Source organism: Microcaecilia unicolor, chromosome 8 (assembly GCF_901765095.1).
Source record: "Microcaecilia unicolor chromosome 8, aMicUni1.1, whole genome shotgun sequence".
NCBI lineage: Eukaryota > Metazoa > Chordata > Amphibia > Gymnophiona > Siphonopidae > Microcaecilia > Microcaecilia unicolor.
Genome location: NC_044038.1, coordinates 107354471 through 107378804, shown reverse-complemented (window position 1 = coordinate 107378804; position 24334 = coordinate 107354471). Strand labels below are relative to the sequence as shown.

At 44.5% G+C, this 24334-nt stretch overlaps 1 pseudogene; it reads left to right on the top strand.

The window, feature by feature from the left end:
* Positions 1–204: 204 nt before the first annotated feature.
* Positions 205–24334, top strand: part of LOC115476812 — a 98455-nt pseudogene continuing 74325 nt past the window's right edge.

Below are 24334 nucleotides of genomic sequence, written 5' to 3'. Positions count from 1 at the left end.
TATGGAATGGAGATGGTCCTCGTGTCTTGCTAGATGATCTTCACAGAAACTGAGAGAAGAGATTTGCCTCAGTATTAGGACTGCTGTTTTTTTTCTGCTGCTTTTGACAATGTGGACCACAATATCATGCTACCATGACTGGCATCAGTGACACAGTACTTGCCTGATTGAGATCTATATTGTTTGCTGCATCTCATCATCACCATGGATGCAGATATGCAGGATGCTACAAGGATCCACACTGGCAGAGAAAGGGTAAATGCCAGTGGAGATTCTGTTGACATGCTTATATTTTCAATGTGGTGTCAAAGGAGGTGAATCTAAGGGGATGATGTGGAGCATTTGCCCTTCTGTCCCCCTGCTAAACTTTGAAGTGCAGTGGAAGGGATAGATGGCATCGTACCTCAGTGAGAAGGAAGACACCTATCTTCAGCTTAGACTAATTCTTGGAAGACACATTAATGCTTCCTAAATTAGCCTTACTAAGGTTTGGCTCCAGTACATTATTTAGATGCATTGTCATCGGTGTCTTCAGATGGCAAATTTACACATAATGAGGATTATTTCTAGAATTTTGAAATCAACTTCAGTCCAGGAATGTCAATTGTTATTCTTTCCTCTTTCTGAAGGGAGCCAGCAGCATGGAGAGAACTTATATGAATATGAATGAACAGCAATCTAGATCTCCCAGATATAGTTGGCCAGTGATAGACTGAGTAAAAGTGGACTCGTCACTGAACATTAATTTCTCCCAGTCCTCTTTGGTCCAGTTTTTATAAAACTGAATCTTATCCTTGATGTTTTTATAAGAAAGTGTTGGTTTCTTTGCAAGTTTATATGAGTTAAGACCAAATTCAAACTGTCTGTGCCTTATGGTGCATGTACCTACATTCTCCAGCACCTCTGGCAGCCTTAGTTTGACAGAGGTTGAAGTGTTAGGTGAGCTCTTGACAATTCTTTCAATAAGTTGGTCATCTCATACTGATGTCAACCTGGGATATCCTTTTCTCTTACACACTGCAAATGACTTTAGCTCTTCAGCTCTCTTTATCATTTGTATATAGCCAGGGCTTTTTTTGAGGGGGTACTTGGGGGTACTGAGTACCGGCACCTTTTTCATTGGCTGCTAAAATTGACCCGTGGACCCCAAGTTTTAATGAAAGAGCTCAGGCTCTACACACCAATTCTGCCTTGTCATAGGTTCTATTGTGGGGAGGGTCCCTCAGTGATTACCCCCACCCCTGAAGGATGGCCTAGCATTTGAGTACCGGCACCTTTTTCACTAGAAAAAGTGCACTGTATATAGCAGATGCTGAAAATTTGAACTTCTTTTCAATATCACGATAGGCAGCCCCATCTGTTGCAAAACAGTATGACTTCAGCATGGGTCCCCGGACTTAGGTGCTGATGATCGGTTCCCCGTGCTGTTCCAAATAGCACAGGAAAAAATACCACTGGAACAGTGCAGGGAATTAACTCCCCAAATGCTAATAACATGCAAATTTATGCACTTTATTAGCGCTGATCATAGGGGGACTTCTGCCAGAGGATTGTGCCTGGACATGTCTGGCACTAATGGCATCTAGTGCCCACGTAACTTCTGATCATTGGCACTTTAGATTAAGCCTCTGAAAACAATAATTTAAAGTCCACCTTACTCGGTTTTATTCTTACAGCAGACTTGTGAGAATACCATCAAACAAGTGTTAAAGTACAAAATGCATGATACCTATGGTGAAACAGGCTGAAAAGTCATAGTTTGGGGTTCCGTCTGTCTATAAGGTTTAGTTATAATGTTCTACTTCAGGTATGCTGTACTATTTCCCATCCCCCATCTTTCTTTACTATCAGCCTCATGAAGGAATTTCTGGCTGGTCACAAACTCTGATGGGGTCTCTTGTTGCTAGGGCAACTCAGCTACCTGGTATGGCCTCTGGAATTTTCTTTTAAGAAGTTATCCAAACCTGTTAATGAACTGGACTGTTATTTATGTTTGATTGATGCAGATGACGATATTTTTATTTTTTGGAAAAACAAGCAAACATGCTGGCCACAGCTAGCAAAATTTGCATAGGGGATCTTGTACATCCTGCTACCAGCACATCTTCTAAGAATACATCTTCTATTGCAGAAGAGACTGTGGAAGACAGGAGAGCTAGACTGAATTCTGAGATTGTTGATGACTTCTTATTCATCCACAGATTTAAAAAATCATAGCAGTGCTTTATAGGGCATATTTCTCCCCTCTGGGACATACAGAACAGGTTGCATTTTGTACCCCTGGACATTTTAACAGGGTGGATTAGGATTCCTTGACGTAGTAGAAGTCAGCTATTGTTGGGGGAGGGTGGTGGGAGGGTTTATTATAGTTGCTCATTGTTATTATTGTTTTCTATTTGTAATTTATACACAACAATTACACAGTATATTGTTCCTTTTTATACTTTAATAAAAAAATTTAAATATAAAAGCATAAGTGTTTGAAGCTTCTGCACATGAGAACAGAACCCACAGGGATGGAATGGGGATGGGAACAAATTTTATCCCCATGTCATTCTCTAATCCAAACCTTTCTTAAACACCACTAAGCTAACTGCTTTTACTACATTCTCTGGCATCGAATTCCAGAGTTTAATTGCACGTTGAGTGAGGAAATATTTTCTCTGTTTTGCTTTAAATTTACTAATTTGTAAGCTTCATTGCGTGACCCTAGTCCTAGTATTTTTTAAAAGCGTAAACAAGCGATTCATGTCTACCTGTTCCACTCCACTCATTATTTTATAGACCTCTATCATATCTCCCTTCAACTATCGTTTCTCCAAGCTGAAGAGCCCTAGCCACTTTAGCCTTTCCTCATTGGGACGTTGTCCCATCCCCTTTATCATTTTCGTCATCCCTCTCTGTACCTTTTCTAATTCCACTATAGCTTTTTTGAGATGCGGTAACCAGAATTGAACACATCTCCATCCCTGTCCCGTCCCCACAGGCCCTGCCTCTGTCCCCATCCCATCCCTGCAGGTTCTGACCCTGTCCCCTCCCTGTGGACTCTGTTCTCATCTGCAGAAGCCTCGAACACTTATAATTTTATATTTAAATCTTTTTATTAAAGTATAAAAAGGAACAATATACTGTGCAACTGTTGTGTATAAATTACAAATAGAAAACAATAATAACAATGAACAACTATAATAAACCCTCCCACCAGCACCACCCTCTACCCTTCCAACCCCAACAATAGCTGACTTCTACTACCCCAGGGGTACAAAATACAACCTGTTCTGTATGTCTAGAGGGGAGAAAATATGCCCTATAAAGAACTGTTATGATTTTTTAATCTGTGGATGAATAAGAAGCCATCAACAATCTCAGAATTCAGTCTAGCTCTCCTGTCTTCCACAGTCCCTCATGGAATAGAAGATGCATTCTTAGAAGATGTGCTGGTAGCAGGATGTACAGGATCCCCTATGCAAATTTTGCTAGCTGTGGCCAGCATGTTTGCTTGTTTTCCAAAAAATAAAAATATCGTCATCTGCATCAATCAAACATAAATAACAGTCCAGTTCATTTACAGGCTTCAACGTAGAAAGTGACACGGGGACAAAGTTTGTCCCTGTCCTCACGAGCTCTGTCCCCATCCCTACCCCATCATTGTGGGATCTGTCCCTGCCCTGTTCTGGCGGGCTCTGTCCCCATCCCTGTGTCATTATCTGCTTTCAATGTATCATCAACGATGACACCGAGATCCCTTTCCTGGTCGGTGACTCCTAACGTGGAACCTTGCATGACGTAGCTATAATTCGGGTTCCTCTTTCCCACATGCATCACTTTGCACTTGCTGACATTAAACGTCATCTGCCATTTAGTCATTCCAGTACCCCAGCCTCATAAGGTCCTCTTGTAATTTTTCACAATCCTCCCGCAATTTAAACGACTTTGAATAACTTTGTATCGTCAGCAAATGTAATTACCTCATTAGTTAATCCCATCTCTAGATCATTTATAAATATGTTAATATGCAGCGGTCCAAGCACAGACCCCTGGGGAACCTCACTATCTACCCTTCTCTAGAGAGAATACTGACCATTTAAACCCTACTCTGTTTTCTATCTTTTAACTAGTTTTTAATCCAATACAACACTTCCTCCTATCCCATGACTCTCCAAATTCTCTGGAGTTTTTCATGAGGTACTTTGTCAAATGCCTTTTGAAAATCCATATACACAATATCAACCAACTCACCTTTATCCACGCTTGTTAACCCCCTTCAAAGGAAATGTAATATATTGGTGAGGCAAGATTTCCCTTCACTAAATCCATGTTGGCTTTGTCTCATTAATCCATGCTCACCTGTCTATAATTTCCCGGATCACTTCTGGAACCTTTTTAAAAATCAGTGTTACATTGGCCACCCTCCAATCTTCCGGTACCATGCGTGATTTTAAAGATAAATTACATATTGCTAACAATAGCTCTGCAAGTTCATTTCTCAATTCTATTAGTACTCTGGGGTTGAATACCATCCAGTCCAGGCAATTTGCTACTCTTCATTTATCAAATTGTGCCATTACATCCTCCGGTTATAGAGATTTCATTCCAGTTCTGTGACTCGTCAGCTTTGAATAACCAATTCTGGTACTGGTATCTCTCCCAAATCTTCCTCAGTGAAGACAGAAGCAAAAAAATTCATTTTATCTCTCCGCTATGGCTTTGTTTTCCCTGATTGCCTCTTTTACCCCATCTAGCGGTCCAACTGATTCTTGTTGCCGTCTTCTTGCTTTAATATACCTAAAAAAATGTTTTACTACACATATTTTTGCCTCCAATGCAATCTTTTTTCAAAGTCCCTCTATTGCATTCGTTATCAGCGCTTTGGCATTTGACTTGCCATTCCTTGTGCGTGTTCTTATATTTTTCAATCAGATCCTGCTTCCATTTTTTAATACATGGAAAATATTTGGCCCTGGGCTTTCAAGATTGTATTTTTGAACAGCATCTATGCCTGATGTAATGTTTGACCTTCGCAGCTCACAATTTAAAAATAATGAGTTAAAGTGAGACTTGAACTGGAGTCCTTTGATTTAAAGTCTTCTGCACTAACCACTAGGCTACTCTTCATACTTGCTCCCTGCTTTGGTCAAAATGCCTATAATACACCGATGTTGTCATAATGCCTGGCTTTCATTCCAGTTTCACTTAGGGAGGGGGACAGTAGCCACGGGGAATTATAGAGGGGTCAGCCTTAATCCTTGCAGTGGTCAACTGCTCAGTCAGAGCACTCTTTTTTTACCCTGGACAATGATTGAAACAGGAAGTCCAAAATCTAAGACTTGGACATTTCTTCCTGTTCAATTATCGCTGTTGGACATCATGTTTTTGGGCCCTTTGTAATCCCACCTAAATCATGCCTCCTACTCGCCCCCAACATGTCCCCTTGCTAGTTGGATGAACTGCGTGTTGGGCTTTTTTGTCTGCCTTTCCAAAATTGCTACTTGGACATTTTTGGCAGATGGACATTTTGAGATATATATATGTGCTTTGAAAATGAACATCTTAAGCTGTAAAGCAGCTTTGTACATTTATACCTGCTCAGGAGCAGGTGTTACTCAGTGGCATTCCTAGGGGGGGGGGGCGGGGGGTGCGGTCCGCCCCGGGTGCACGCCGCTGGGGGGGGGCCGCGCGCGCCTGTCCTCCGTTCGTTCCCTGCTTCTTCTCTGCCCCGGAACAGGTTACTTCCTGTTCCGGGGCAGAGAAGAAGCATGGAACGGAGGACAGGCACCCCCCCCCCCACCGGCGTGCACCCGGGGGGGGGGGGTTCTTTCGCGGGGGGTGTCCTTTCGCCGGGGAGGGTCGCGCTGCATCGGGGGGGGGGGGGGCGCTGCACCCAGGGGGCGGGGTGCATCGGCCGATCCGCCTCGGGTGTCTGCCCCCTGGAACGCCACTGGTGTTACTGTTTGCACATTGATTACAACACAACTCCTCACATAACCCTGCACTTTTGACCACTTAGTGGCTATAATACCATATAGTACCCATCCCAACCTGGGATTTCAACACTCTCCTCTGCATTCCTCTTAAAAGGTCAGTTGGTCTTTATGTGCCATCTTCTAATATGTTCCTATTTATTTATTTGTTCTTGTATCCACTATTTCCAAAAACAAGTTTTGGTTCAAAGTGCTTATATGTAGCTATGTTACTACAGTATTCATATTGTCCTAGACATGGTTTCAGATAATTCTGCTGAGGCCTTTGGTCTAGTTTAGGGATTTGTAGTACTCATGCCTCCTTGTAATTAAATCATTAATAGATATTTCTCTGTTTTTCAGCTCTGCACCATGTGTGGGTTCAGGTAACATTTCACTACCTTTCTTCTCTTTTTTGGGCATCAGTTAGTATTTATCAGGTTTGCCTCCACTGTACTTTACTACATACTACTAATCATTTCTATAGCGCTACTAAACGTACGCAGCACTGTACACTTGAAAATGAAGAGAGTCCCTGCTCGACAGAGCTTACAATCTAATTAGGACAGACAAACAGGACAAATAAGAGGATAAGGGAATATTAAAGTCAGGGTGATAAAATAAGGGTTCTGAACAAGTGAATAAGGGTTAGGATTATCTATGGCCAAGTCCCCAGGATATATGACAAGATCTTATAGACCTAAACAGATCATCTCGAACATACCTAAACCTCCACTATCCAAACTGTAAAAAAATAAATACAAACAACCTATGCGTCCAGCTTCTCCTACAATTATGGAACGCACCTGCCTAAAGTGGTGAAGACAACCTAAACTTTAGGAAATCATTAAAGACTTACCTGTTCAAAAGGCATACCCTGTCGACCCAACAGAAATGCCTGCACTTTGCAACCATCCTAACCAAAAGCTTGTACCGGACACTAAATAATCTTTCCTCTCCTTGATTCCCATGTAACTGAAACATATGTTCCTTACTCAATCATAATACCACTGGTATTTGTTTCTTTTACCGGCATGGCGAATGCCTATACGGTACTATGCAAGCCACATTGAGCCTACAAATAGGTGGGAAATGTGGGATACAAATGTACAAATAAATAAATAAAGCAGCATCAAAAAGGGGGCTTTTAGCTTAGATTTGAAGACGGCCAGAGATGGAGCTTTGACGTACCGGCTCAGGAAGTCTATTCCAGGCATATGGTGCAGCAAGATAAAAGGAACAGAGTCTGGAGTTAGCAGTGGAGGAGAAGGGTGGCAGATGAGAGAGATTTTACCCAGTGAACAGGTTCCTGGGGAGGAATGAAGGGAGAGATGAGAAGTGGAGAGGTACTGAGGAGCTGCAGAGTGGAATGCACATTATAGGTCAATAAGAGGAGTTTGAACTGTATGCGGAGAGGGAGGCGTCAAAGATGACCCAAGGCTACGAGCTGATGAGACAGGAAGGATGAGAGTGTATCCACAGAATAAGAATGGGGGAAGAGGAGAGGTTGGTTTACTATTACCTGCACAAAATTATTTCAACACAGGTTGGACAATGCTTGGGCTGAATGGGTTATCGAGGCTGAAATATATCAGTGTAATTTCAGTTTGTTTTCTCCTTCCAGTCACATCAGAGCATTCTGTTTATCCCTTAGATCCTCTCCTGTAACCCCTATGGACAATGAATCGGGGGACAAATTGACTCCTGTTAAAGATGATGGAGCATCAGATGAATTCCATCTCAGCGGAGTTTACTTTCTTTAACAATAAATACAAGTCTGTTTTTGTGAGTATTAGTTTCACAATATAGTGTAGGTGTATTATTTTTTTTGTTACACCTAAGTTGATAGCACTAATATATCCTCAGACCACTTCTGCAGTTTTATCAGATAAAAGACCCAGAAATGCTCCTGTCTTTAAATCAGGGCTGTTTCCTACGGAGCCTAATTCTTAGAGATACAGAGAACATAACAGCAGATAAAGACCATTGTGCCCATCTAGTCTGCTCATCAGTGCAACTAGCTCAGTTTTAAAGATTTTTTTCCTCTCCCTCAGAAATCCTCTGTACATGCCTTAAATTCTGATGGTGTCTTTATCTCCATCACTTCGCTTGGCAGTTGCTTCATGCATCTGCCATCCTTTCTTGAAAGAAATATTCCCAAGTTTAGTCCTGACTCCCTTTCCACCCACATCCCATAAGCCCTTGTTCCAGAGTCACCTTAATGTTGAATGAGGCCTGCTTCCCTTGGAGTAGTGGCACTGGACTAAGGCCCCTGGCCACTGGTCTGTAGGAGGTGAGAAGGGCCCGGGGACACCACGTTATCAATCTCTTTTGCATCCCTCCTCCTGCACAAAAATTCATGAAGCAGCATGGACAAATTGAAAGATATTGTAGGCACAGGCAGAGGTAGGAGTGCACAGCTTTGAAAATGCAGTTCCATACAGGCACTGAAAGGCATCTGAAGAGTGGGAGTTGTGTGGTGCACAGGCAGTGAGGCAGGAGAATCAGCCAGTGCCACCACCAGTACCACCACCATCATGAGCCCTAGTGAAGTTGGGACAGGGCAAAGACTGGACAAGCATGCAAACTATGTTGCACAGTTGAGGAAAGACTGAGTGAGAGGGTTTGTTGGGGCAGAGAAAGGTTCCTGTCAGAAAGAGAAGGATTATGGGGCGAAGTTCTTCCCCGACCTTACTCTTTCATCATCTGCCCAGCATCAGTCTTCTTACTTCTTGAATCCCCTCCCCCATCCTGTTCAGGAAAAGTGCATAGGAGAGTGTGCCTTTCTTTGGTACAACCAAAGTTGTTTACATATTATATACAGTTAGGGTTACCATATGGCTCCAGAAAAAGGAGGACACATTGATCCAGTCCGGGTTCCCTGTTGCTGTTTTTTGTTGGGGGGTGGGGGATGTTGGTTGGAGGCTGCTAAGATGCCTATCATTTCTCTTGTGATTCCTTATTCTGTGTTTGGTTAAAGTTTGTCATAAGTACATAAGCACATAAGTAGTGCCATACTGGGAAAGACCAAAGGTCCATCTAGCCCAGCATCCTGTCACCGACAGTGGCCAATCCAGGTCAAGGGCACCTGGCACGCTCCCCAAACGTAAAAACATTCCAGACAAGTTATACCTAAAAATGCGGAATTTTTCCAAGTCCATTTAATAGCGGTCTATGGACTTGTCCTTTAGGAATCTATCTAACCCCTTTTTAAACTCCGTCAAGCTAACCGCCCGTACCACGTTCTCCGGCAACAAATTCCAGAGTCTAATTACACGTTGGGTGAAGAAAATTTTCTCCGATTCGTTTTAAATTTACCACACTGTAGCTTCAACTCATGCCCTCTAGTCCTAGTATTTTTGGATAGCGTGAACAGTCGCTTCACATCCACCCGATCCATTCCACTCATTATTTTATACACTTCTATCATATCTCCCCTCAGCCGTCTCTTCTCCAAGCTAAAAAGCCCTAGCCTTCTCAGCCTCTCTTCATAGGAAAGTCGTCCCATCCCCACTATCATTTTCGTCGCCCTTCGCTGTACCTTTTCCAATTCTACTATATCTTTTTTGAGATACGGAGACCAGTACTGAACACAATACTCCAGGTGCGGTCGCACCATGGAGCGATACAACGGCATTATAACATCCGCACACCTGGACTCCATACCCTTCCTAATAACACCCAACATTCTATTCGCTTTCCTAGCCGCAGCAGCACACTGAGCAGAAGGTTTCAGCGTATCATCGACGACGACACCCAGATCCCTTTCTTGATCCGTAACTCCTAACGTGGAACCTTGCAAGACGTAGCTATAATTCGGGTTCCTCTTACCCACATGCATCACTTTGCACTTGTCAACATTGAACTTCATCTGCCACTTGCACGCCCAATCTCCCAGTCTCGCAAGGTCCTCCTGTAATCGTTCACATTCCTCCTGCGACTTGACGACCCTGAATAATTTTGTGTCATCGGCGAATTTAATTACCTCACTAGTTATTCCCATCTCTAGGTCATTTATAAATACATTAAAAAGCAACGGACCCAGCACAGACCCCTGCGGGACCCCACTAACTACCCTCCTCCACTGAGAATACTGGCCACGCAATCCTACTCTCTGCTTCCTATCTTTCAACCAGTTCTTAATCCATAATAATACCCTACCTCCGATTCCATGACTCTGCAATTTCTTCAGGAGTCTTTCGTGCGGCACTTTGTCAAACGCCTTCTGAAAATCCAGATATACAATATCAACCGGCTCCCCATTGTCCACATGTTTGCTTACCCCCTCAAAAAAATGCATTATATGCATATATGACTGAGCTATTGTGCTAGAGTTTCTCCGAGAACAAGCAAGTCTATCTATTCTCACAAGTGGTTGACCAGGTGAGCTCAGTTCTTTTTCTACCATAATGAGGACAGGGTGGTTTTGTTTTTTTTTACTGTCTCCTCACATTGCTTGGTCCAAAGAGCTTCTTTTTGTGCCTTCCGGCATTTTTTCGACCCTTATTATGTTCCTGTTTGTGGAACCTCCTCTTATTTTGTTCCTTTATTCTCTTAATTTATTTTTTTCCATGATTTTAAGTTTCCTTGTTTTTCTGTCATCACACAGCCAATTTTAGATCTTGACCGGCTGGGTTCTCTCTCTTTATTTTTCTGTTACCTTGTTCCTTTTTCAGGCACCATCGCTTTATTTAATTTAGCCTTGGAAGTTTTTCTGTTCATGTACTCAAAGATTCCCAGTGGCTTCAAGCACTGTACCCGGTGAAATCAGACAGACAATCTCTAGGAAAGACACCCATTCTTGGTGTCTTCAGTGTCTTGTGCCCAACCACAGCCCAGTTGTGTACTCTCTTCGTATGAAGAAGAGAACCCAGGTTTCCAGAGAGGCTCAATGCGAGAAGATTTTCAGAGCCAAGTTTGGTTCCTTGATGTTGGCATCTATGTCGAGCATCGCTCTGGCATTGGGAGTAAGCATGGCTGCTGCTAGACCCTTAGACACTGAGAGCTGTGATGCATCAAGTGGGTCTCCACCTGCCTCAAGGCCTCCTGCTGTGCAGAGCCCCTGGGAATGTCCACAGTCAGATCTGACCCTTAGGCAATGTGAGGATTTGACGTTGTCCTCATCAGCACCAAGGAGCCTCGATGACAAGCTTTGGGCTAAGGCCAAGAAGCATTGTCATTGATTGCCCTCAACACATGGTGCCGGGAGCTCTGGGGCATTGAGGGAATTGGTACCTGAGAAGTGTCAGCGCCTGGAGGAACATTCCCCCTCCGTACAGGAGATGCCGATGCTTCAGTTTCTCAGCAGTCGAGACCCAGCTCCTGTATCTATTCCAGAGGTTCTTCAATATACTCCTGAGCTGGCACCCCAGCCTTTCCCAATGTCAGCTCTCAATAAGCGTATCCAGGTCTTGCTCCCCGAGCTGCTGGATGGCCTATTGCAACGGTGTGGATTGGCATCCGGGGTGCTTGTGCTAACCCTTCCTGTTGCAGCTCCGTTTGACCCTCAGCCTGCGGTGAAGCCTCCAACACTGACACTGTGTGTGGCCCCGGTGTTGACTGCCACCCAAACCAGCACTCCCTCGATGTCAGTGGAGGAAGCTTCACTGGAGCCAAGGCAGGAACCGGCTCCTCCATATCGAGGCAGGTTCGGTCTCGACAATCCCACCTGGAGGTATGGTCTGACACCGAAGAGGAACACTCTTGGGATTCAGAGGAGGATCCAAGGTACTTTTCCTCAGATGAGTCCTATGGAATTCCCTCTAAACCCTCCCCTCCACTTGAAAGAAAAAAGTCTCCCCCAGAGAGCATTTAATTTCTTTCTTTTGTCAAGAAAATGGCTGATGCCATTCCATTTCCATAGGAAGTGGAGGACGAGCCCAGGGCCAAGATGCTCAAGGTCCTGGACTACATGTCTCCTCCTAGGAAGGCTGTGACTGTCCCTCTCCATGAAGTACTCCAGGAAGTCCTCGTCCGGAATTGGGAGTCCCCTCTGTTGGTCCCAGTACTGCCCAAGAGGGTCGATAGCATGTACCAGATCCACAACACACTTGGATTTGAGAGGCCTCAGTTGCCTCACAATTCCATGGTAGTGGAATCCACCCTCAAAAGAGCCAGAAGTTCTAGGAACTGCCTCAGCTCCCCCAGGCAGAGAGGAAGATGTTCCAGGCCTCTATGCTTGTGTCACATGTCCAGTCTTATCAGCTCTTCACGAATGTGTATTTGCAAGACTCGGTGTGCAAGATGCTGGACTTAGCTGACATGCTCCCACCACAGCAAGCTGAGTCACGTCGTCAGTTGGCCAAGCAGCAGTTCTTGGCCAGGGGTGCTTATGACACTTTTGATTTGGTATCCAGAATCTCTGCCCAAAGATAGCAATGTGCAGACTCTCATGGCTGCATGTTTCTGACTTGGAACAGTCAGTTCAGCAGAGGTTGGTGGATGCCCCATGCCGGGGGGGATAACCTTTTTGGAGAGAAGGTTGAAGAGGTCGCTGACAAAATCAAAAAGCATACCAATTCTTTTCTCTCCCACCAGATGCCTTCTGCATCTGCCTCCACAGCTAGGAAGTCTTTTGGCAAGTCGAGTAGGGGTCCTTATTACTCACAGAGGCATAGGTACGCTACTGTCTTCTCACCAGCCTGTTCAGGCTCAGCCCCAGTGTGCAAGTTCTCGTCAACAGCATGCGCCCAAGGTCAAGGGATGAGCTTTTGAATGGCTCCAGTAGAGCATAGCCATTGTCAAAGTGCCCATCTCGGATGACTTGCTGATCAGAGCCAAGAACAGACATTTTACTTTCACTGGCTTCCTAAGTTCAAGCTTCTCAGCAGGTCACGGCTCAGCAGATGTTGAGGCTCTTGTGCCACATGGCGTCCACAGTGTACGTAACACCCATGACACGTCTTCACATGAGATTAGCCCAATGGACCCTGGCTTCTCAGTAGTATCAAGCCACAGGGAATCTGGAAAATGTCATCCAAGTGTCCTCAGAGCTTATTTGCTCACTTCACTGGTGGACCATTTGATCCAATTCGACTCTGGGACTTCCACTCCAAATACTTCAGCCACAAAAGGTACTGATGAGAGATGCATTCCTCCTGGTTTGGGGAGCTCTTGTGGATGGGCTCCACACTCAAGGTGTTTGGTCTGCCCAGGAAATGAATCTTAAGATCAATCTCCTGGAGCTCTGGAAAATCTGGAACGCTCTAAAGGCTTTCTGAGATCAGCTGTCTTATCTAATTGTGCTCATTCAGACAGACAACCAGGTTGCTATACACGGACGGGGAGAGGGATCTTGGGGTGATAGTATCTGAGGACCTGAAGGCGATGAAACAGTGCGACAAGGCGGTGGCGGTAGCTAGAAGATTGCTAGGCTGTATAGAGAGAGGAGTGATCAGCAGAAGAAAGGAGGTTTTAATGCCCCTGTATAAGACGTTGGTGAGGCCCCACCTGGAGTATTGTGTTCAGTTTTGGAGGCCGTATCTTGCGAAGGATGTTAAAAAAATGGAAGCGGTGCAAAGGAAAGCTACGAGGATGGTATGGGATTTACGTTCCAAGACTTATGAAGAGAGGCTTGCCGACCTGAACATGTACACCCTGGAGGAAAGGAGGAACAGGGGTGATATGATACAGACATTCAAATATTTGAAAGGTATTAATCCGCAAACGAATCTTTTCCGGAGATGGGAAGGCGGTAGAACGAGAGGACATGAAATGAGATTGAAGGGGGGCAGACTCAGGAAAGATGTCAGGAAGTATTTTTTCACGGAGAGGGTGGTGGACGCTTGGAATGCCCTCCCACGGGAGGTGGTGGAGATGAAAACGGTAACGGAGTTCAAACATGCGTGGGATATGCATAGAGGAATCCTGTGCAGAAGGAATGGATCCTCAGAAGCTTAGCTGAAATTGGGTGGTGGAGCAGTTGGGGGGAAGAGGGGGGTGGTTGGGAGGCGAGGATAGGGGAGGGCAGACTTATACAGTCTGTACCAGAGCCGGTGATGGGAGGCGGGACTGGTGGTTGGGAGGCGGGTAATACTGCTGGGCAGACTTGTGTGGTCTGTGCCCTGGGGGGGACAGGTACAGATTCAAGGTAGGGTATACACATATGAGTTTGTCTTGGGCAGACTGGATGGACCATGCAGGTCTTTTTCTGCCGTCATCTACTATGTTACTATGTTACTATGTATTACACCGACAAGCAGGGAGACACCGGATCAGGAGGTTGTCCAGATGTGTCATTGGGGTCGCAAACATGGCATGTACCTGTGAGCCACTTATCTGGCGGGCAAAAACAACAGTCTGGCCTACAGACTGATCAGGGTTATGCAACCGCACGAGTGTTCTCTCAGCATTACTGTTAGCCACAAAATCTTCCAAGCATGGGGAATCCCCTCAGTGGATCTCTTTGCCACTCAAATCAATCACAAAGTCCCTCAATTCTGTTCCAGGCTTCAGGCCCACAACAGACTAGCATCGGATGCCTGCCTTCTCCATTGGGAGGACAGCTCTGCTGTATGCATATCCTCTCATACCTCTTGTGAAGAAGACTTTGCTGAAACTCAAGCAAGACTGAGGAACCATGACTCTGATCATGCTGTACTGGCCTAGGCAGATCTGGTCCAATTTACTCCTGGAGTTATCCTCTGAAGAACTGTGGAGATTGGAATGTTTTCCGACTCTCATCACGCAGAACAAGGTGTCACTTTTATATTCCAACCTCCAGTCTCTGGCTCTCACAGCTTGAATGTTGAGAGCCTAGAATTTGCTTCCTTGGGACTTTCGGAGGGTGTATCCCAGGTCTTGCTGGCTTCTAGGAAAGACTGCACTAAGAGGTGCTATTCTTTCAAATGGAAGAGGTTTGCCATCTGGTGTGAGAGCAAGGTCCTAGATCTCCTTGCTTGCTCTACACAGATCCTGCTTGAATACCTTCTAAACCTATCTGAGTCTGGTCAAGACCAACTCCGTAAGGGTTCATCTCAATGCAATTAGTGCTTATCATCATCATCATGTAGAAGGTAAACCCATCTCTGGACAGCCTCTAGTTGTTCAATTCATGATAGGTTAAAGCCCCCTGTAAAACCTCCACCAGTGTCATGGGACCACAACGTCTTTCTCATCCAACTGATGAAAGCTCCTTTTGATGGATTCCTGCCATCTGGAAGATCATTTTCTTGGTGGCTGTTACTTCAGCTCGTAGGGTCATGTGGATTACTGCAATGGAGTATATATGGGCTACAACGATCAAATCCTAAAAAAACTACAAATATCACAAAACACTGCTGCTAGATTGATCTACAGTAAAAAGAGGTTTGAAAGAGTGAGTCTACACTGGCTCCCAATTAAGGCACATCTAATCTTTAAGATACGCTCCTAACCTATAGGCTAATCTATGGCCTGGCCCCCGAATACATGACTGACCTCATTAGCCTACCACTACGAAACATAAGCCCGGAAAAGAGAAACTACCTCACCCTCTACTACACCAAATGTCAGAACTCAAGATACAAATCAGTCTATGCGTCGGCTTTCTAATTTATTTGCATGAAGAACTGGAATATGCTTCCCAAGGATATAAGACAAATAACTATTTGATCTTCCACAAACACCTTAAAGCCTTCTTTAAGAACTTCTTCTAAGAAAATAAACTGTAATGACTAAGCTACACTTGCAACACTCCAATTGTCACCTCAGTCCACTATGCATAGAGCCTTGCGTTAGCCCAGGCAATTTAAGTTAGTAACACAAGCTGTAACAATTTTGTTCTATTGTAAGCCACATTGAAACAATGCTGTATTGGAAAATATGAGATATAAATGCCGAAATAAAATAAATACATAAATAAAAGCATAAAAGGCGTCTTTGTGCCTTTATAAAATAAGTACTGAGAACTAGCCCTAATAGCACACAAATTTACACCTGCTCCAAGGCAAGTGTAAATATGAATATGTTCTCTATGCAGATGTGTACAAATTTTATACAGTACATGCGCACATTGCAACTTCATGCCTTCTCCACCCAAATTGCGCCCACAAGATAGTGCACATATAAATACGTGCATTCTTTTCAGCATACATACACAGGCATTTTATAAAGACCTTTTACACAAGTAAAGTCTGTTTTTGGAAAACCATTTTTAGGGAAAAAGCTCTAAATAAATCAAAATCTGATGCAAATATTTCATAGATCTGTATAGTTTTTATATAAATCTGCAAAAGGTTTTTGTCAGAATTGTGTATAGATCTTTAAAAAAGATGTGCAAACTAATTAAATGAACTAATGAATTTTGTATGGGTTTATTACATTGTTTCAGAAGTGTCTTATAAGTTTGTACATCCTTATCCATGATGCAGCATTTCTGCGACTAAGTGAAATGATCCCCAACCAGCAGTATTCCAGCAGCTCAGTGTTAACCTTATAATGTAATGTTATCATAAGTGGATTTGAGGGAATTTGATATTTTTTTGTTTTGGTGCTTGACAGGTGAACAACAATGGAGTTGTGTCCTTTGGAGCTCCTGTTTCCACTTACACCCCAGATGCATTTCCCCTAGCAGATGGGAGAGCTTTTGTTGCTCCATACTGGGCTGATGTGAACAATGAGATCACCGGGACTGTTTACTATAGAGAAAGCAATGACCCTCAGATGCTGCAGAGAGTCACCCAGGACATCAATAAGTACTTCCCCAATCTGCCATTCTCAGCCACATGGATATTCATAGCTACCTGGAACAAAGTGGCATATTTTGGCTCTGTGTCAAACAAGGTAAGATAAACCTAGCAAATGACAGCTCTCAGTTTATTTCCTTTTATTTTGATGAGTTTCACAGTTATAGAACTGGCTTGAAAACAGATATACAGTAAGATAACAAAGTACAAAATCAGCAAGTTATAAGAAAAATTTTGCAATTTTGTTCTCCAGGGAGCTTATCATAGTAAACATAGTAAATGACGGCAGATAAAGACCTGTACGGTCCATCCAGTCTGCCCAACAAGATAAACTCATTTTACATGGTATGTGATACTTTATATGTATACCCGAGTTTGATTTGTCCTTGCCTTTCTCAGGGCACAGACCGTAGAAGTCTGCCCAGTACTGTTCTTGTACTAAGTTCTGAAGCTAACATCGAAGCACCTTAAAATTTACACTCCAGCCCATCCCTATCTATTCAGTCACGATCAGGGCGTAGACCGTAGAAGTCTGCCCAGCTCCCGTTTTGTTTCCAATTATTGGCGTCGCCACCCAATCTCCGCTAAGATTCCACGGAACCATTCCTTCTAAACAGGATTCCTTTGTGTTTATTCCACGCATGTTTGAATTCCATTACCATTTTCATCTCCACCACCTCCCACGGGAGGGCATTCCACATATCCACTCTCTCCATGAAAAAATACTTCCTAATGTCCTTAACCTTTAGTTAACCTGCTTTACCTCCCCCGCGGGAGCTTCGGCCGGCTCAAATTTGAGAGTAGAGACCACTTGATCAATAAGCTCCGAGAGCTCCTCCCTATGAAAGATGCGGACCACTGAAGGATCCTCCCCTGGAACCGCGTTGTCCTGCTCTGCAGCAGAGTCCAAAGGGCCATCCTCCCCAAGCTCACTGAGGACACCGTCCGAAGCGCCTGGAGAGTAACACTCCCCCTCATCTACCCCCATGGGCCAGCACCCCCAACAGCAAAAAAGGCAGAGGCCAAAGTACTAGGGGTTTTTTTTTTCTTTGTTTTTTTTTTTTTGTTTGTTTATTAATTTTCACTTTTAACAAGAATACATTTGTTTTGAAATACAGCAATAGTTGGTTAATCAGAAATTAATAACTCTTCATATAAACAATAAAGCAAGAGAAAGTATTAACATACTTTTCAAAATCTTATCAAACAGAATCTTCATGCTTCCTTAGACCCCATTTAAAATCATGCGGCGATCAGAGTTAGGGAAGAATTTTTCATATCTATACACAAAAGAAACTAGGAGGCGTAAATACTCCCATTTGCTTTAGCTATTTACAATTGCTTAGAATCTAGAAATGAAACATTTGCACGGGTAGGCGAGGAAAAACAACCCGCCTATCTCTAACGTTCTTACTTTCAGTGCTAAAAAAGCTTTCCTTCTCTGTTGGGTCGATTTTGTAACATCAGGGAAGATGTGTACTTTCACCCCACCAAAACGAGTTTGTAAGTTTTTAAAATAGAGTCTCATAATGTTGTTCAAGTCCTGTTCAAAAATGAAAGAAACTATCAAAGTTGACCCAGTGGCATAGCCAAGGGTGAGCCTGGGTGGGCCCAGGCCCACCCACTTTGAGCTCAGGCCTACTCAGTAGCAACACACCTATGATGTGGCTGGCAGGGATCCCCAAGCTCCACCAGCCGAAAACTCCCAACAACTGTCCCTCCTGCATATCTTGTAAACAGAAGATCTTGGCCTGCAGCGAGCAGCGACTGACACATACTGTTCACACCAGCCCCACAGCCTTCCCTTTGATGTATTCCTGCCTATATGGAAACAGGAAGTTGCATCAGAGAGAAGGCTGTGGAGCCAACATGAGCAGTGTGTATTAGTTGCTGTTAGCTGCCGGTGAAAATCTGCTATTTAAAAGGTATGCAGGGAAGGGGGGATGTTTGAGAGACCATATCACATGCAGGAGAGAGAGGGAGAGATGAAATCACTCGTTGGACAGGGTGGAATTCTGCCCACCTATCTTGGACCCAGGCCCACCCAAAATTGGGTGTCTGGCTACGCCCCTGAGTTGACCGCTCTGCTTTTTCATCCACTGAAGACTCTAATATTGCTGAGATCTTCTCAAGGTCTAAATTGGCGTGTAATTCATCTTGTTTTTTCCCTTTCTCTCCTTTGGGACTTGGGATATAATAAATCTTGTTTACAGGCGGCACCGCTTCCAGGGGCATTTTTAAGACTTCATTTGGGTATCTTTTGAACAAATCATAAGGATTAATCCCCAGGAGTTTGGGAAAATGCAATAAACGCAAATTTAATCTTCTGTTGAAGTTCTCAATTTGTTCCAGCTTTCTTTGAATATCTGCATTATCTTTAACCACACCAAATTTAAATTCTTGAAAAGAGTCTACTTTATTCTGAAGATCAGTTACTTTTTCAGCAATATCTGTTTTTAACTGGTCAGCTTTAGAATTCAATTCTTGAAATTTTTTTCCAAAAGTACTCACTTCTCCTGATGTTCGTTGTAATGTCGCGTCCATTTTATTCAGCATTGTCCATATCATTGCCAGGTTTACCTCCTTCAATGTTCCTAGTGATCTTTCTTCTGCTTTCGGCGATTGCCCCGACGTTTCCTGCCCCTCACTAGCAGTTTCGCCCACAACACTTCCGGTGGGGCGTCCCTGTTCATCAGGCTCCGTCATAGACGCCGGGCATGGAGGTTTCACAATTGCAGGTGGAGAGAGAGATATTTCTTCGCCTTGTAGGGCCTCCGCTTCCCCAGAGAACCCCGCTAAAGGCTCCGTATCTCCTGTTATATGGGAGACTGGCACAAAAAAGTGTTTGATACCCGATTGAGGCACCGTGGGAGTCGAGGTAGGTGGGGGAACTACCCGCGTTACCCCCTTTCTTTTTGTATGTGGCATTCTGCTTGGAAGTATTTTACTACCAGATCGGGCTCAGAGCTACTGTTCCGTGCGTCTTGCTACGCCGCCATCTTGGATCGCCTTTTTTCTTTGTTTTAATTCAGAAGAAAGCTATCCTTATCAAAGGTTAAACCAACAAATTCCTCCTCCAAGGACACCTCCCTGGGCCTACAAGACCAGCAAAGACTGCACGTCCAAGCATCTCCTGGTAGTCTGAGAAATACTGGCTGGCTACTGCACAGGTTTCTTAGAAATACAGAGCAGTGTCTGAGCATTGTATATCTGTTAGTAGGCGTGCATGACGCAAGCATCTTGACCAGTTTGGATAGCTAAGGAAAATTCCTTTTCTCTCAACTTTGACCTTTCAAGAGTTAGGCTGTAAGACCAAGGGGGACAGATCTTCCATCACAATAGGTGACTTGGCAGCCAGATAGGGGGAGTCTATTTGAAGACATACGAGATCTGCATATTAAGGCGAGATCTGCATATTAAGGCTTTCTTGACCAGTGTGGAGCTACAAGACTTACTGGTCCCTGATAACAAGCAGCAAACAAATTCATTGACTGGTCATAAACTGAATAGAGGACTTCAATGCCCTTCTCTAAACTCCTTCCAACAGCTCAAGAACCTGCTGACTTTGGCACTGTTTCTGGTACCCATTAGGTCCATCACTGGGACACCCCACAGCAAAGTTATTAATGTGAATGCCTCTCTAGAAAGTTGCTACTCTCCCAGATCCAGGAGTTTCTGCTGGGGAAGTCCACTTGAGTGTTCAAAGTGCCCGATATATGAGCTGCTGAAATTAGAGAAGCATGCTTCACCCTTTGCAAGAGCAAGTGGGCTTCCTTTGCTAAGCAAGTGCTCCTCACTCTTCCTTTGTCCGTTGACATTAAAGACTGCTGTTACGTTAATCAGAATTCTCACTGCACTACCCTGAAGCAAATGTTTGAAAGCCTGTAATGCTTTTCCAACTGTTCTCAGCTCCAGACGACTAATGGTGTTCCAGCCGATGCCTCCTGCTCTAATGACCCTGGGTTGTGTGAAGTCTAAAGAAACCCAAGCCAGTAAGGCTGGCATCCACTGTCACTACTAACCAGTTTGGAGGAGCAAGAGGAACCCCTTTTGAAGGCTGGATGTCTAAAGCTACCAGAAGAGCGGCACTTCGCTGGAATGATCTCAGGAAGATGAAAGTTGTAGTCCAGAGTAGTGGGGGACCATTGATTCAGCAAAGACACTTGAAGCAGTCACATGATATTTCACCCCAAGGGAGCATATCCTATGTGAATACCATGGTTCTTAGGACTTGAACGTAATCCCATGCACTGGGAGGAGGTGGCGGCTTATTTGCGCCTGACTTTTTGAGTGGTATTGGAAGGAAAACTTTCCTGTCCAAGGTATTGAACAAGATGCCCTACTATTTGAGAGACTGAGCGAGAGTTCAGCGACTATGCAAGGTTGACCATCCTGCTTATTTTTGAATGAGGACAGCCATCTTCCGACACAAATCGGGAGATGGCCGGCCATCTCCTAAACCCGGCCAAATCGGTATAATCGAAAGCCGATTTTGGCCAGCTTCAACTGCTTTCCATTGCGGAGCGGGTCAAACTTCAAGGGGGTGTGTTGGCAGGGTACAGAAGGTGGGACGGGGGCGTGGTTACGAGATGGCCGGCTTCGCCCGATAATGGAAAAAAGAAAGCCGGCCCTGATGAGAATTTGGCCGACTTTACTTGGTCCCTTTTTGTTCACGACCAAGCTTCAAAAAGGTGCCCAAACTGACCAGATGACCACCGGAGGGAATCGGGGATGAACTCCCCTTACTCCCCCAGTGGTCACCAACCACCTCCCACCCTAAAAAAATTTTAAAAACATTTTTTTGCCAGCCTCTATGCCAGCCTCAAATGTCATACCCAGCTCCATGACAGCAGTATGAAGGTCCCTGGAGCAGTTTTTAGTGGGTGCAGTGCACTTAAGGCAAGTGGACCCAGGCCCATCCCCCTACCTGTTACACTTGTGGTGGTAAATGTGAGTCCTCCAACCCCCCCCCCCCAAACCCACTGTACCCACATGTAGGTGCCCCCCCTTCATCCCTAAGGGCTATGGTAGTGGTGTACAGTTGTGGGGAGTGGGTTTTGAGGGGGATTTGGGGGGCTCAGCAACAAGGTAAGGGAGGTATGCACCTGGGAGCTATTTTTGAAGTCCACTGCAGTGCCCCCTAGGGTGCCCAGTTGGTGTCCTGGCATGTGAGGGGGATCAGTGCACTACAAATGCTGGCTCCTCCCACGACATAATGCCTTGGATTTGGCCGGGTTTGAGATGGCCGCCATTAGTTTCCATTATCACTGAAGCCGGCCCAAATGTAGAGATTTGGCCGGCTCCAACCGTATTATCGAAACGAAAGATGGCCGGCCATCTTGTTTCGATAATATGGTCGGGACGCCGCTTTATGGGGCCGGCCTTGAAGATGGCCACCCTTATAGATGGCCAGCCCCGTTCAATTATGCCCCTCCATATCACCTAAGGATTGAAGCAAACTGATTACTCTGGAAGTAACTTAAAGGCTCTTTTGGTAAGATGACGTTCTTAAACGGTTGTCCAGATAAGGGTGAACAGGAAATTATTTTTGAAGGATGGTTGCCACAACTACTAATATTTTTACATAAGTGTTAGTAGTTGTCCCAGTATTGCCATACTGGGACAGACCGAAGGTCCATCAAGCCCAGCATCCTGTTTCCAAAAGTGACCAATCCAGGTTACAAGTAACCTGGTAAGATCCCAAAACGGTACAATACATCTTATGGGCAACATTCTGGGGAAGGGGGAGCCTATTCCGAAACGATGGGCTCCATCTTAACCAGGGTGGGACCAGGCTGCTGGCGTCGGCATTCAAAAAAGAGATAGAGCAGCTTTTAAACTAGATATGGGGGAAAGGCCGACAGTCGCACAACAGCGCATGGTTCGGGGTAAGGTATCTTGCAAGGATACCTCACAAACAGGGAAGGTAGGGTTTCTGGATAGTGAAGTTGCACAAGAGACCGTGGTAGGCCAGGTGCCTTTAAATACAACTAAAGATCAGACAAAAGATGGGTAATCAATAGTGTCAAGCACTAAGCATCATGCAAATAGGAACAACAAACATACTCTGAAATGTCTACATGCAAATGCTAGGAGTCTAAGAAATAAGATGGAAGAGTTGGAATATATTGCACTAAATGAAAAATTGTATATAGTAGGCATTACCGAGACCTGGTGGAAGGAGGATAACCAGTGGGACACTGTCATACCGGGGTACAAAGTATATTGTAGTGATAGGGTGGACCAGACTGGTGGAGGGGTAGCATTGTATATTAACGAGAGCCTTGACTCAGATAGATTACAAATTCAGCAGGACACAAATCACACCTTTGAATCATTGTGGGTTGAAATTCCATGTAGAAAAGGGAAAAGGACGGTGATAGGAGTGTACTACCGTCCGCCTCGCTAGGATGAGCAGGAGGACGCAGAAATGATAAAAGGAATCAGAGACGCAAACAAAATGGGCAATGCGATAATAATGGGTGACTTCAATTATCCAAATATAGGCTGGGCAAATGTGACATCGGGACATGCTAGAGAGGTACAATTCCTTGATGAAATCAAGGACAGCTTTATGGAGCAGCTGGTGCAGGAGCCAACGAGAGAAGAAAAAATTTTAGACTTGGTCCTTAGTGGAGCGCATGATCTGGTGAGGAACGTTATGGTACTGGGGCCGCTTGATAACAGTGATCATAATATGATCAGTTTTGATATCGACCTTGAAGTAACTATACATAGGAAGTCAAATATGTTAGTACTACTACTACTACTTATCATTTCTATAGCGCTACTAGACGTACGTAGCGCTGTACACTTGAACATAAAGAGACAGTCCCTGCTCGACAGAGCTTACATTCTAATTAGGACAGACAAACAGGACAAACAAGAGATAAGGGAATATTAAGGTGAGGATGATAAAATAAGGGTTCTGAACAAGTGAATAAGGGTTAGGAGTGAACAGCAGCATCAAAAAGGTGGGCTTTTAGCTTAGATTTGAAGACGGCCAGAGATGGAGCTTGATGTACCGGCTCAGGAAGTCTATTCCAGGCATATGGTGCAGCAAGATAAAAGGAACGGAGTCTGGAGTTAGCGGTGGAGGAGAAGGGTGCAGATAAGAGAGATTTACCCAGTGAACGGAGTTCCCGGGGAGGAATGTAGGGAGAGATGAGAGTGGAGAGGTACTGAGGAGCTGCAGAGTGAATGCACTTATAGGTCAATAAGAGGAGTTTGAACTGTATGCGGAAACGGATAGGAAGCCAGTGAAGTGACTTGAGGAGAGGGCTAATATGAGCATAACGACCCTGGCGGAATATTATTCGTGCAGCAGAATTTTGAACAGATTGAAGAGAAGAGAGATGGCTAAGTGGGAGACCTGTGAGAAGCAAGTTGCAATAGTCTAAGCGAGAGGTGATGAGGGTTTTAGTAGTGTGCTCAGAAAGGAAAGGGCGAATTTTGCTGATATTATAGAGAAAGAAACGACAGGTTTTAGCAGTCTGTTGAGTATGTGCAGAGAAGGAGAGAGAGGAGTCGAAGATGACCCCAAGGTTACGAGCTGATGAGACAGGAAGGATGAGAGTGTTATCCACAGAAATAGCGTTTAACTTTAAAAAAGGAGACTATGATAAAATGAGAAGAACGGTTAAGAAAAAACTTAGAGGGGCAACTGAGAGGGTAAAAACTGTACAACAGGCGTGGATGCTATTCAAAAAT